Source organism: Notamacropus eugenii, chromosome 3, assembly GCF_028372415.1.
Source record: "Notamacropus eugenii isolate mMacEug1 chromosome 3, mMacEug1.pri_v2, whole genome shotgun sequence".
NCBI lineage: Eukaryota > Metazoa > Chordata > Mammalia > Diprotodontia > Macropodidae > Notamacropus > Notamacropus eugenii.
The window spans coordinates 374,187,668-374,202,946 of record NC_092874.1 but is presented as its reverse complement, the minus strand read 5'-3'; positions in this window follow the sequence as shown (position 1 = coordinate 374,202,946).

Genomic DNA, 15,279 nt, shown 5'->3' with positions numbered 1-15,279 from the left:
TCCAAAGCCTTTTAGTGTTTAATAATAGTGGTTGAGGGCAGTTCCTCTATTCAAATATTTTTTTCAATCTTGGCCTTGAACATAAAGAATTGTAATCAAACTTTTTTTGTTTCTTATTTTGACATGATGAGTATACACTGGTAATAATAATAAAATGTACATATATATTTAATATAGTGTTACAAGTGGTACTTGAAATGACATACAATGGTAAGTGGGTCATTGTGATCTGTTAATGTGTCTGAACAGTAAATGAGAGCCATATATGGTCTCTGTCACAACTACTTGACTTGGCATTATAGCATGAAAGGAGCCATAGATAATATGTACAGGAATGAACATGGTTGTGTTCCAATAAAACTTTATTTGTGGGCCCTGAAATTTGAATTTCATTTAAGTTTTACATGTCACAAAATATTATCCTTCTTTTGCTTTTAAAAAGTTATTTAAAAATATAAAAGCCACTCTTTGTTCATGGGTCTTATAAAGACAGGTGACAGGCTGAATTTGGCCTGTGGGTTACAGTTTGCTATCACCTGGTCTAAATCATAGATTCCAGTCACTAGTTGTCTACTCATGCTTGACATGAAATGTCTAATACTTTCTATTTGCTTTGTTCCAAAATTCGTGTAGATTGTTTTTGTTATCAAGTTAACAGTGGGATACAGAATATGGGCATAAATGACACAGTAAAGACACAAAGCTGAAAAAGATTCCCATATCTACTTTCCATTTTCTCTAGTTACCATGTCTTTGATTGTCAGTGAGGAAAAGAAAAACAATTCAGACTTTTATATGCTTTTACGTATTTGGTTATAGATAGTTCTAGGAGAACCAGAATATCACGGTCCAGTGATGTCAAACCCAAACAGAAATGTGAGCCACTAATTCATCAGTAAGGATCTTTGCTACTGCATATTGACTTAGTTTTAAAATGCAACATTATCTATATTTTATTTTATATTTATATATGTTGCTACATATTTCCTCATTTTTCATTTTAATCTGGTTGGGGGCTTCACTTTGTTGTTCTTTTTGACGTTTCTGAGCAGTAGTGGATATAGTTAGACTCTAAGTTAGGAAAGCTATAAGTTGTAGAGAATTATGAATATGCATTGGTAGAAGGATTTTTCTCATTGGGAGTTTCCTATTCCAATGAAATTACGTGTCTACTCCCTATCCCCCTTCCTTATGTATCTCAATCAAGGTGTGCAGTTTAGTCCATTATTTTGGATCTTAGGTCAATGTCTGCTTTTCCTTCCCTTCCATCCCACCCCAGATTAATAATTTTGTTCATTGGTATTATTTAAAGCATAGTAGAAGGTTCAAGAAATTTTTCATTAATGGCTGGCAGAATTCATTTAAGAAAAAAATTAGTTTATTGAAGATTACGAGTTCCATGAAAATGAACCCTAAAACATTGGGCAAAAGGTGATTAAGGTGGTTGAAACTAAGAAAGTACAATGTTATGCAGAACTAATCTCTTTTGCTAAAGCAAATTTTTCATAGTATATGTAAATCAAAATGTCTTGCAAATTGTCAGCAAATATTGGAAGGTGATTCCTTGTTGCCCTTAATTTAAATTGCATTATGATCGAGGTAATAGAAAAAAATGTGAAATTATGGTGCAATGATTGTTATTTATCCTTCGTTCTCAAAGAGGAGCATGACATAAGGAAGGTGATGCCATGACATGCAAATAAATTTGATATGGCTGTGAGGGAGGGCTGTGCAAAGTCACCAGTCTCACCTTCACTTTTGTAGCCACCTGGGTCCAGTGACCAGATAGAGATTAGGACAACTGAAGATGGCCCAGGTTGCAGTGGGAAACCTTGACCTTTTCTTTAACAGGTCTCAGTTTGATGGAGGCAATGCTTATTCATTGATTAAGGTTCAATATGAAATGAGGCAAAGAATGATCTCTTAAAAAAAAGATCAGAGAGAGGAAGATGTTCAGTTTCTGAGACTGCTGTTTGTCTTTAGTTTTCAAAGAGGACCATGACATCAGGGAGGTGATGCCATGAGATACAAGTGAATTGGATTTGAGTGAGGGAGGTCTGTGCAAAGTCACCAGTCTCATCTGCTGTTGGAATGATAACATACTGATAAACACAGTCAAAAAGGCAGGAGTGCTTCTTCTAGTATGGAAAAAGAAGAGTCAAAAATAAGACTGGATTAGTGTTTCCCTAATACTTTCTAAGGAGGAGACATTGATGGGTAAAAATATTCCACTTGCTAGGAAGATATATTTTTTATTGGTGCAAGATATCAAAGTTCTATAATAACTTCAATGAAATGATCTTTAAGACTATCAACTTCTCTTTACTCTTATTACATACTCATCAGTCAATTTTCAATACTACTAGGGAATTGTATCAGAAAATACATGTCTGAGATGGCAGAATGATCAGAAATAGGGAACTACTAATGATTTTGGGATAGGGGAATAACCAGATAAAACTGTTTTTTTAATAAGGTTATTTTGGCATCTTTCTAGAGGATGGATTAAAGAAGAAAGCCTGGAGTCATGGAGACCAACTAGAAAGCTGTTACCATAGTCCAGGCTAAAGATATTAAAGGTCTGAACTAGGGGGATAGCAATGAGAATGAAGATAAGGGCATAGGTGTGAGAGAGAATATGTAAGTATAATTGCTGTAAAAGACATTTTGCTCATTCATTAAAAAATATATTCTTTACTTCTCATTCTCCCCTCTCTCTACCTGGCAGAATACTTTTATTTACAAAAAACAAAACAAGAAAAAATTAAGCAAAATGGTATTAATACAGTGACCACAACTAAGGGAGTATATAACATTTTTCACCAACTCTCAAAAGAAAGGAAGGGACTGTGTTCTCATTCTTGTTATCTAAAACTAAAATTGGTCATTGCTTTTATATGAACTTTATTTTCTTATATTATTATCTTCATTTACATTGATTTAGATGTTCATACTATTCTCATGGTGTTAGCCTCCTTGTTCTGCATCAGTTCAGACAAGTCTTTCCATGTTTCTTTGAATTTCTCTTATTTGATATGTCTTTATGCTATAATATCCCATTATATTAATATATACTAATTTGTTCAATCAGTCCTCAATTGATGGATACAGATTTCATCGCCATATATCTACTATGGTAAAAGTTTTGACATGAATTTTTTTGTACATGTGGGGTCTATCTTTCTGTCATTGACCATGACTGCGATATATGCCTACTGGTAAGATTGTTGTGTCAAAGTTATATACAGCTTAGTGATTTTTCTTTCATAATTCTAAATTGTTTTCTAGAATTGTTGGACCATCTCAGAGCTTCACTAACAAGATATTAGTGTGCCTGGCTTCCCATAACTACTGCAATGCTGATTACTTTTGTTGTATTATCTTTGTCATTTTTATTCGTGTGAGGTGAAACCTCTGAGTTGTTTCAATCTGTGCTTCTATTAGTGATTTTGAGTACTTGTTACATAGAATTAATTGTTCATTTTTTGCTTTACTCCTTTAGGGATTTGTTCATTGACTTTAATGATGGGGTACACTGTGGTACAGTGAAAAAAATGATCAAAAGTGGTTTTAGAGTCAAACAGTCTCTGTTCAAATACAGTTTTTGTTTCTTATTGTTTGTTACTTTGTTATGATTGTCCTATGTGATGTTGAATATACCACACATGCACATGCACACCCCTTTTTAGAGTCAATCCTCAACTTTTGTGGGACATAATGTTTCTAGAAACACTCCAAAAATAAAAAAATGGGACTGTTGGTACTTTGAACCTATGGGAAATAGGAGGTTAGGTTCTTGTGACCATCAAAAATTATAATCTTTCATTAGAGATTGGTGAAAATACACTTTTCTGCATACAATTATTTATAATAAAATTTTAATTTTGATAATATGCACTTTTAATAACACAGTAAATATAAAATAACCTGTAAGATGCAGTAGACAAAATTGGCAACACAAAAGAACTCCATTTTTTTAATCACTAATAATTCCTTAGAATTCTGTGACCTTTTCTACTAATATCTCAATAAAAACAACAAAAACCTAAAAGAAACGTTGGTTTTCAGACAGTATTCACTTTTCATTCTATAGATTTCATTCATACTACAGATTTCATTCACACATAAAATCCATAGTGCCATAAATACTGTGCAACAAATAAAATTCTTAAAACTAAAATATTTTTAAACCTGAATCTTACCTTCCATGTGTCAAATGGTGGTATAAGGGTATTTTATGGCATACTACACTGCTGTAAATCTCTCTACCTTGGCTGCCCTCTGAAAACCAAGGGAGAGATTGCTGGGACTTTAGTTGCTGCAGTCTTAATCTCAGAGAAGTCTTGATATCATCTCCAACACTGTCCTTCATGGCTGGTGGATGGCATTGGAAATTGAAGGACACACCAGCTTGAAATAATCTGTCAGTGATGTCTGCTTTGCATGCCATTTGAGATCAGTCAGGGTCTCCTGGCAGACAGCAGCTGCATACATTCCAGCATGAAGTTTTTCTAACACCTTTATTTTCTCACTAAGCCACATCACTGACTTTAAAGGCTTGAGCTTACAGCCCAATGGACTTGCACTACACTTTAGGGGCATAATTGCAACACAAAACTTGAATTTTAAAGGCAAGCAAAGATACGCAACAAATACATAGGGAGCTCTTTACAATGGTAGGGTGAACAAGACCAAAGAAGAGGCTCGTATGCACCATTTGTTTTTGTCTGTATTGTCCATAGCTGCAAATATGTGTCAACACAAAATTGAAAACGTAAGATCATCTGAATGCTTGAAGTCATGAAAATCAAACATGCTGATGTTGGGGAGTTACTATTTCTTTATCTATATCTATGCTTTTACACACTCATATTCTTTGCTATTATTATTAAAATACCATAGGTTCTTCAAATCTGGTTCATGCACAATGTGTTCAATTCTTTAATTTCCTTTTTTGTTTACTTTTGTGTCATGTTTTTCAAATTCTGAAAGAATATTAAAATCTACAAATATTGTTTTACTTTCTAGGTTTAAAGTAATTTAGTTAGCTTTTTATTTAAAAGAAATAGATGTTATATTACTTGGTGCATATATATTTAATTAATGTCTAAATATAATTTAATTTTCCTGATTGTCTTTCATGATAATATCTCTTTCTATTGCTACTCTATCTGAAATCATAATTGAAACTCTTGCTTTTCTGGGATCACCTGAAACATAATAAGTTTTGGTTGAGTTCCTCAGTTTCACAGTATCTTTATGGTTGAATTGCATTTCTTGGATGCAGCAAATTGATGAGTTTATTTTTTTATACAATCTATTGTTCTCTATTTTATTGGAGGGTTTTATTCATTCACATTTACTTTTATTATTGTTAAGTTTACATTTTCCTTCATTAATTGGTCAGAATAATTTATTTTCCCTTTTGTTAAAGTAATATTATCTCTTTGTGGTTGTCTCGCTTTCTTATTCTATTCCTTTTCTTTCCCTTTTCTAGGTTGTATAAGATTATAGTGCAGGAAGTTCCTCTATTTCCACTTGCCCCCTGTCATCCTGTCTTTTAGTTTGAATTACATTTATGTAGGTGTTCTTTCCAAAAAGCTGTGCCAATTTAGTTCATCCTTTTCCTTATTCCTTTCCCTTGTAGGACACTCCCAATCTTATCTCCCACTTATGACTTTACAATTAAAAATCTGTTCCTTTTTTCTCCATGACATTTATTCCAATGTGGACATCTGGGAGATCAAAGCCATGCTTTTCTTCTATCTAGCCTATTAGTGGGATTTCAGATGTCTCCCATGACTTGCTTTCCTCTATTATTTGTTTGAAAAAAATTTCTCTGAACAAAACAATAACAGGCAATGAAGCAGAAGAAATCCTCTATCTAGAGTCAGGAGAACTTGGTGACTACCTGTATCAACCTTCTAGACCTGCCATTTTGTCCACTAGCCTTCTGATCTGAGCAAGAAGTCATTCTTCCCTTTTGTGGCAAGTGGTCCTGAGAACTCTAGCCATAACCTTAAAAGGAGATGCTTGGGAAGTATACAGTTCTCCCAAATGGAATCTGATTAGAAGCCTGTTATATCTTTTCACCTCCTGGGGAATGTACCATCCCATGAGCATTCCTTTGGCATAAATGGGACCCAACTTTTATTTCTTCTTTCTCATTCACATTCTAAATTCTGCATTCACTCCCAGTGTTTTCCCACTGCTCTCTAAATGCCTACTGGGCAGCTTGAAAGACTAAAAAATACACATCTTTGCCTTTTTTTAATCAATAGTGAATCATTTTTGATGATATTGCTTTATAATCACCTTTCTTACTGAGGTCAGTCAGGAAGACTCACGTTAGAGAAGGAATCTGTTGATGTTTCACCTAAAGATGTGCTGGAACCAGCTCTCCTAGGCTTTTGAGAGCCTACTCTGAAAATTTTTGTGTGAGCGTTTACACCTCCAGAAATAAGCAATTGTTATAATTTAGGGATTGATTTATTGTTTTATTATCTATATTGAAGACAATATTAATATAAGATGTGTTCACATTTTTTTATGAGATCTTGGCTGAGATCTTAAACATTTACCAGCTCACCTCTGTATTGCTCTAAAAGTATTGTTTGAGTTTCGTCAGAGTTCAGTAGAAAACTCAAGGAATAAAGTCATAAGCGGATCGCAGGTCTGATAACTGTAACCTAATTATGATGGTGATAATAACTGATATTTATGTAGCACTTTAAGGCTCACGAAATGCTTTACATCTATTGTCTGACTTAAGTCTAGAGACACTTCTGTGTTCACTCCAACCTGAGCAGTTCCCAGCTTTCCCCAGTCCAATTCTTCACTTGAAAGAAAGTACTCTGTGCATTTCCACATGCAGAGATGAATAATTTATGAATGGGAAAGAATGATTTCTAGTTCTAGAAATTTTAATTTTATACTTCCTCATTTCTTCATCCTAATTTCTTTGACTCTTTTGGTTCCTCTTCAAATATTATTTCTCTTTGCTCCCTGAATGACCCTCTGAATAAAAAACAGACAATAGTAACCCACTTAACCCTAAAGTATATGCATATTGATTTAATTTTTCCACCTTTTTCTACACATATTTCTTTTTAATGTCTTTTTCATAATTTTTCTGTTAATACCCTGATCACCTCCACTTTTTCTCTTTATTATAATTTTAAATTTTACTTTTAAAAACATTTGAAAAAAACTCTCCTACCAACTATTCTCCCATTATACAATAAAAAGAAATAAAAAGAAAATTTTTATAACAAATATACATTGTCAAACAAAACAAATTCCTGCATTGGCAACGTACAAAAATATGCCTCACTCTACATTTTAAGCTCATCAGCTTTTTGTGAGAAGGTAAATAATAATTTTTATCTTTCTCCTTATCCTTGCAACTTTTAGAATTTCAAGGTCTTTCAAAGTATTTTTTCCCTTTATAATGCTGTGGTTCTTATATAATTTTTTCTTCTATATATTGCTCACTTCAGTCTGTATCACTTTACAAAAGTTTACCCACTTCTCTCTGAAAGTATTTCATCATTTGTCAAGGTACAATAATATATTAATACTTCATAATTTATTTATCCATTATCCCCAGTGTGGGCTTGTCTTTAGTTTCCAGTGTGGGCAGCCATGAAAATAGCTTATATGAATATATATATATATAATATTATATATATATGCACACATATGAGTGTGCATACATGTATATATATGTATGTATATAGGTAGACAGATAGAAAGAATGAATATTGGTCTTTTTCCTGTTTCTTTGATCCTTTTGGTGAATAGGTTGTCGAAGTGGTTGTTGCTGTTGTTGTTGTGGTTGTATAGGTAAGTCAAAGGGGCACAGTTCATTGAGTTTTGGGGATGACTTCAAAGTTAGGTGCTTTCCAGAATTGTTGGACCAATGTACAGCTTCATCAGCAATGCATTAACTGTCCTATTTTCCTGCACCCCTTTGAATATTTGCCATATTTCTCTTTTTCCATCTTTGCCGATCTTCTAGTATGAAGTGGAACTTTAGTGTTGCTTTAATTTGCCTTTCTCTAATAATGATTTGGAGAATTTTTTCACATAATTGTTCATAGGTAGGATTCGTTCCTTTGAAAATTGCCTGTTCATATCCTTTGACTACTTTACTAGGAAATGATGTTTAATCCTATAAATTTTGAACAAGTTCCTTATATATTTTAAACAAGAGACCTTTATCAGAGAAGCTTGCTACAAAGATATTTCCCCCCTGGCCACATGGCTCCTTCTAATTTTAACTATATTAGGTTTGCTTGTGCAAAAACATTTTATTTTTATATAATGAAATTGTTCATTTTATCTTCTGTCTTCTCTAACTTTTGTTTTGTCGTGAACTCTTCTATGTATTTTAATGCCAATTTCTTCATTGATCCTCAAAGTTGAGTATATTTGTGTCTAGATACTCTTTATGTCTAAGTCATATATCCATTTTGAATTTATCTCCATATGGTGTGAGGGCTATTGGTCTATATCTTAATTTCTGCCAAGGTGCTTTTTGACCTCAGGCTATCTTTTTACAAGGAGAATTCAAATTTCTCCCATTTCCTTAAAGTCCATTCTTTAAAACAGAGGATTAAACTTATTTCCAGCATATGTTATATTGAGGGTGAAGACATAAGGAATTTTTTGAATCGATTTAATTCACTTCATATACATCAATTAAATGAGATCCTTTTCATGATTTGATTTGTTCCTTTTAAAAAAAATCAGATTTCCTGCTAAATTTTTTGTGAAGCGTTCCTGTGACAATTTTTGCCTCCTTTTTGGGCTGGATGTTGTTATTACTTTACTCTCTTTGGTTGTTTGTTACTGGTTCGAAATGACGAAGAGGTGGGCTTAGCTTACTATAAACCTATCTAGTGGTAGTTTTTGTTTCTTAAAGCATATCGATGCGTTTTGTTTTTTATACTAGAGTCATTTTCACATATAATCCCCCTCCCCAGAGAACCATTCATTTTCACAAAGAAAAACATTTAAGCAAAACCTGACGAGCAGAGTAACCACTTCTCACAGTTTTGAAGTTAACATTTATTTTGCATTTGGTTGCTTTTTGATCTTATTTTGTGTATATATTATTTTAGTTATCGTACAAGTTGTTCTTTCCTCTGTATCAATTTTCCTACAAATCTTCCAATATTTCTCTGAACTTTTCATACTATTTTCATTTCTTATGGCAAAATTAGTAATATATGCACATATACACTATAATATGTACATACAACATACCCTATAACATGTCTAGTATTTATACAGTAGATATAGTAATATATTGTACATGTATGCAAATATATAATACATATATACATATGTGTGTATATATACATACAATATAACATACACATACTAAGAATATACATTATATACACCAGTATGTATACTATGTGTATATACATTTCATTATGTAATAAAGAACTATATTGTATATTGTACATACATATACACACTCTACGGTATAGTGCATAGTATACTACTATAGTATACTTACAGTATACTACTATAGTTCAGTGTGTATGTGTAAGTAGTATATATGTGTATGTGTAAATAGTATATCTGTATATATACTGTGTGTCTATACTTATATATTATTTGATTTTATAATGCTCTTTACTTGATTAAATAATTTGTATTCTTTGTGAACACTGGAATGTTATATTTCCTATGAAATTATTTTGCAGGGTTATAAAGCTTTTCATTTTAAATGTTATCCCAAAAGTAATTTTTAAAAGTTCTCATGAAACTAAACTTGACTGTTTTTAAAATCATATGGAAAAGCAACTTTTTAACAAAATTTGATTACTAATATTTATCATCTATTTAACTATTTGAGAAATTTTTTATCCCTGTCCCCCTCTCCCCCTCACATGAAAACCAAGCTAGAGATGGAGATTCTTTCCTGATGTAGTTAAGAGAAATAAAAGGGAGGTGAGAGTGGCTAAGAACTTCCTTGGAAGATAAATTCAGGACCCTTTATAAAAATATGGACTACTTCAAACCCACTTTCTATGAGAAGAGGGAGAGAGAAAGAAAGAGAGACAGAGACAGAGACAGAGACAGAGACACACACACCCACACAGAGAGAGAGAGAGAGAGAGAGAGAGAGAGAGAGAGAGAGAGAGAGAGAGAAAGAGACAGAGACAGAGACAGAGAGACAGAGACAGAGACAGAGAGACAGAGAGAGACAGAGAGACAAAGAGAGACAGAGAGACAGAGACAGAGAGAGAGGGTTCTTTGATTGGCTAAAGGCGAAGGAATATTTCCATTTGCCTGTCCCCTCTGACAGTTGCTGCTGCTGTACAGGATGCCGTTTGCTGAAGCCAACCCTTATGAAGTCCAGCGGACTCAAATCCAGGCTGGGCTGGCTGCTGAGTTTTTCGCTTATTGGTGGATAAGCTGGCCTGGAAAATCAACTAGCATCTGATACTTCTGAGAAGAAGAGGTTTAAAGGAAGGAAGGGGAAAAGTCGGCTTTCCAATAAGTATTTATCTTGATGGAAGGTGTCACAAGGCAGAAAATGGGCTACACAAACAGTTCTCATAACAGGACATAACAATAAAAATTTTCCATCTACTTCTTAAGAACTTAAACCCTGTATTTGTGTAGATGCTTATGTTTATACATACATACATACACACACGCAGTTATGTGCAGTACACAGTATAGTACTTTAAGTTATATATTAATATATGTACATATACCACATATCGTATATGGTGTATACATGCATGCATACACACTTAATCAGTATATTCATGTACTAATTTTATGTGCATACGTATACTATATGAAGAGTTGCTTCATTCTTCAATTGATGAGCAAGAATTTGGAACTGACTGAAAGTATATACATGTATGCCTATATGTACACCATATAGTACATACTGTACAATACATGTATGTGCATATATACACACATTCCAGAGACAGATTATATCATATATAATATGTAAAACCATATATACTATATATAACACTATATATGCAGAGGTTCCCAAACTTATTTAGCCTACCACCTCCTTTTGAAAAAATTACTCAATGCACCCCTGGAAATCTACTTTCTTTAACCCTTTAATTTTCTTTTTGGAATTGTGCATCATTTAAAATGCATTTTAAATTTAATAATTCATTGTAAATTTTTAGTTTTTTTCCTGCATTGAAATTTTGATGATGCAATATTGCATCATGTAACTGTATAGTATTGTATTGTAAATAAATCATTACACACACGTATTCCTGCCAATACATGCTTGACTTTCTGACAATAAATGACATGCTTGCCTGCCAACACTTGATTGTTAAGAGGTGCTGACCAGTGATCAGTTGTATCTTGCATTTTGTGTGTTTATTTGGAAAATAATGTAACCACTATGATTTTAACTCTTTTACACGAAGATGAAGTATGTATGAACAGTTTTTAAAAATAATTTTCTTCTCTTCTTTCCTTATGCTTCCCCCTTATTTTTTTATTTTATATTTTATATTATTTTATTCAATCACCCCCCTTGTATTTATTCAATACCCTTCTAATTGCACCCAAGACTACTACTACATACCTGGATCATTCCAGTGCCCCCCAGGGGGTAATATCACCCACTTTGGGAACCTCTGCATAGTGTAATACTACAGTGAATATAGTATACACACATATACAGAATATATACTATGCATGCTGTTTAAATAGTATAATTCAGTAACATATAGTGTACATTTGTTTATATGCCATAGTGTATACTCTACATGTATATCGCAGTTTGCTTAATTATTTTTCAACTGATCGGCAAAATTTTGAAACTGATTGCATACGTGGTCAAGGAAGGAAGAAGAAACATAAAGGAGTCCAATGTTTGAAACACGTAGAACAGAAACCATAGAAGCCCCAGGTCTAGAGCTGAAAGGGACCTTGGAGGACATTTCCTCCAATTCCCTCCTTTTATCAGTGAGGAAGCAGGAATGCTAAATGGTTTCTCCAAGGTCTCCAAAGGAGGAAGCATTAGAGAAAGAATTTGAATATAGATCTTGACTAAGTGCTTTTTATATTGTACCATGGTCATGCATTATCAACTGATGAATTTGGAAAAAGGGGAGAGGAGTTTAGGGCAGGATAACAATAATGTGTGTGTGTGTGTGTGTGTGTGTGTGTGTGTGTGTGTGTGTGTGTATGTGTGTTTACTTTAGGGTCAGCCACAAAATTTCTTTTATTGTTTTTTGGGGGGATTTAACTCTCCAGTCTCAATAGCTATCTTTGGAGCAAGCAAACATTACTTGCAATGTTTTCACTGGCACCATTATACTAAGTCCAAAGTGTAGTACTGTTATAGCAACCAAGGAGTTAAGTTTGGTGTATGCCTGAAGCAACTGAAATGAGTGTGGAAAAGGACTAGCTTAGATCCAAGAATGTAAAGGCTTAAAAAAGTACTTAGTGCATTAAGGAAAGTATGAGGACTACTTACTTGGAAGTAGATATGGCAAGACTGTAGGGATATATCTGTACTGGAGCTGAAATCAAAGAGGAAATGATTAAAAATTATAGCTACTTCTAGGGAATAAAGAAAATTTGGGATCCAGAGAGATGGGAAAAAAGTGAAGGTTTATTTAAAAAAAAAACTTGATAGAATAAAATGTATTTGAATGACATAAAGACCTTTTGGACACGTAGAGCTTTTTTGAAATGAATGAATGAATACATTAAAAATTCATTTATTAATTGCTATGTGGTAGTACAAGTGCTGGAGATAGAAAGACAAAAGCAAACATAATACCTGTCCTCAAGAAACTTATATTTTACTAGGAAGGTAATGGCAAGAGTATTGCCTTACTTTAGAAAGTTACAAGGATGGTGAGTGGAGCCTATAGACAATAGACTGACAAACTTTTTTCCAAGAGCAACATCATGATTTTGGTTTAAACGTTGGAAAGATGTGTTCCAATGAAAGAGGTAAGTTTTCTTGGACATGGTTTCTTAAGCATGAAGGATTTCAGGTTTGTAAATATGAGGCAGGTTGAATGAAAATAACAGAAAAGTAAGCAGCATGCTTACAATCTCCAGTTGGATTCAAATCCAATAAACATTTATTAAGCATCTATTATATGCTAGGCATTGTGCTAAGTGCTGAAAATATAATTAATAAAAAAAGAAAGACTGTGTTTGCCCTCATGGACATTATAATCTAATGGGACGGGGGAGAAAATATGAAAGGGAGACAAGAAAGTTACAGGGGGAAATTGACGGCATACTAGAATGGGGGCATCTTCTTCCATGGAGTTGAAACTAGACAGAGCAGCAGATGTGGAGTGGAGTAACATGCAATAAGAGCTGGCCATTTATATTAAATCAACAGGGGAGAGAGAGATAGAGTGAGAGTTAGAGCAAGAGAGAAAGAGAGAGAGAGTATGTGAGAGAGTATTCCTGGTACAATTTTTTGAAGCAGATGAACAAAGGAAGGGTATCAATAATGACAACAATAAGGATATTCACAGGGTGATGCAAAATGGGTGAAGTGAACATTAAAAAAGTAAGAGATGCCGAGTAATATTTCCAGCAATTGCATGTGGTATTGGGAGTGGGTAGTAATGAATATGTCCTTCATCCTAGGGCATTTTGTTGGAAGGAATGAGCAAAAGAATGGCTTAGTCAAAATGCTGGCATGGGATGAGATGCCTAGAGGAAAATTTAGGTATTATGTGAGTCAGAAGAGAAAAAAGATTTGTATTGAAAAGGAACTTTTTGATTACAGAGTAAGGGTTCGGGGAGTACCAAAGCAGGCAAAAAAAGGATAAAGACTGAGAAGGGGTAAGACTGGATCAGATAGGTTTAGAGATAGCAGGGACAGTTTCTCTACCCCACCCTCACCTGGCAGAAAGCGATTTACACTCCAAGTATTAGAGGTAGAAATTTGTTAGCCACAAGGGAGAGAGAGTATTAAATTCAGAAAAAGTGTATAGATTAAATGAGTCCCAAATCTCTAATCACAGATCTGGTCTGAAGGTGACTGTCTATGCAGTCAATCAATGAAGCATTCTTAAGCAGTTGGTATGGCAGACCATGGTAATGGCAGCAGAAGGCCATCTGACAGAAGGAGAGTCTGTAGTTATTGTTACTGTTGTACTGATTTCCAGATGGAGTTCCTTCCATTTTTCAGAGACTAAGAAAGTCAATTATAATGGTTAGCAGGAAGGTTTTAGGGTCAAGATGAGCTATCCAAGCAGGGAATATTTGTGAAAAAATAGAGTGGTATTGTAGTTGATAAAGAACTGACTAACTGATGAAATACAAAGAGCGTTGTCTAATGACTTCATATCCATTTAGAGACAGGACTCTTGTGGAGTGTCTGGAACTTTGCCCACCTTGATCTTGTGCAAATTTATTATCAATGATACAGGTTAAAGTCGAGATGTTATACTTATGAAATTTACAAATGACTGAAAAGTTAAAGAGATAACTAGGTAGACATGACATCCAAAAACAGGTTGACAGTCAAACAGACTGAAATTTAATAGAGATAAATGTAAAATCCTACACTTGGGTTAAAAAAGTAATTAACCAGTCAAGTTCAGCATGGAGTAAGTATGTCTAGACAATACTTCATGTGAAAAAAAAAAACCTGGAGTTTTTTTAATGAACTGCAAAGTCCTTATGAATTAACAATGTGACATTCCAGTCAAGAATATAGTCCAATCTTGGGATCCATTAATAAAAGCACAGTGTTCTTACTAGAGAAGGTGGTACAGTTCTAGAATCCATAATTTTGAAAATACATTGACAAGATGGAGGGGAACCAAGAATGGTGAACCCAATAGGTAAAGAACTTGAAACTGTGTCATGTAAAGATTTGTTGAAGCAACTTAGTTTATTGACTGGACCTGTGATTGCACTGGTCCAGACACATCCCTGTATGAAGGAGTCCTTTCAATTTAAGAGTCTTAAAAAGCTGCCTAGAATACTGAGAGCTTACATAATTGCCCAAAGACACATAGACAATCTATTCCAGAGATGGGACTTGAACCTGGCTAGGTCTTCCTGCCTGCACTATCTTCCATAGAGTAAGTTCTTTAATATTCTTGTTGTAGTTACTGTTGTTTTTGCTACACAGAATCTTTTTATTTCATGAAATCTTTACATTGTATCTTCATAATAGCATAGGAACCTAGTTAGTGAAATCTGCATATTATCCTGAATGAGCCACTGTGCATAGTAATGAGAGCCCAGCTGAGGATGAAGATTAATATTAAAACTCCATCA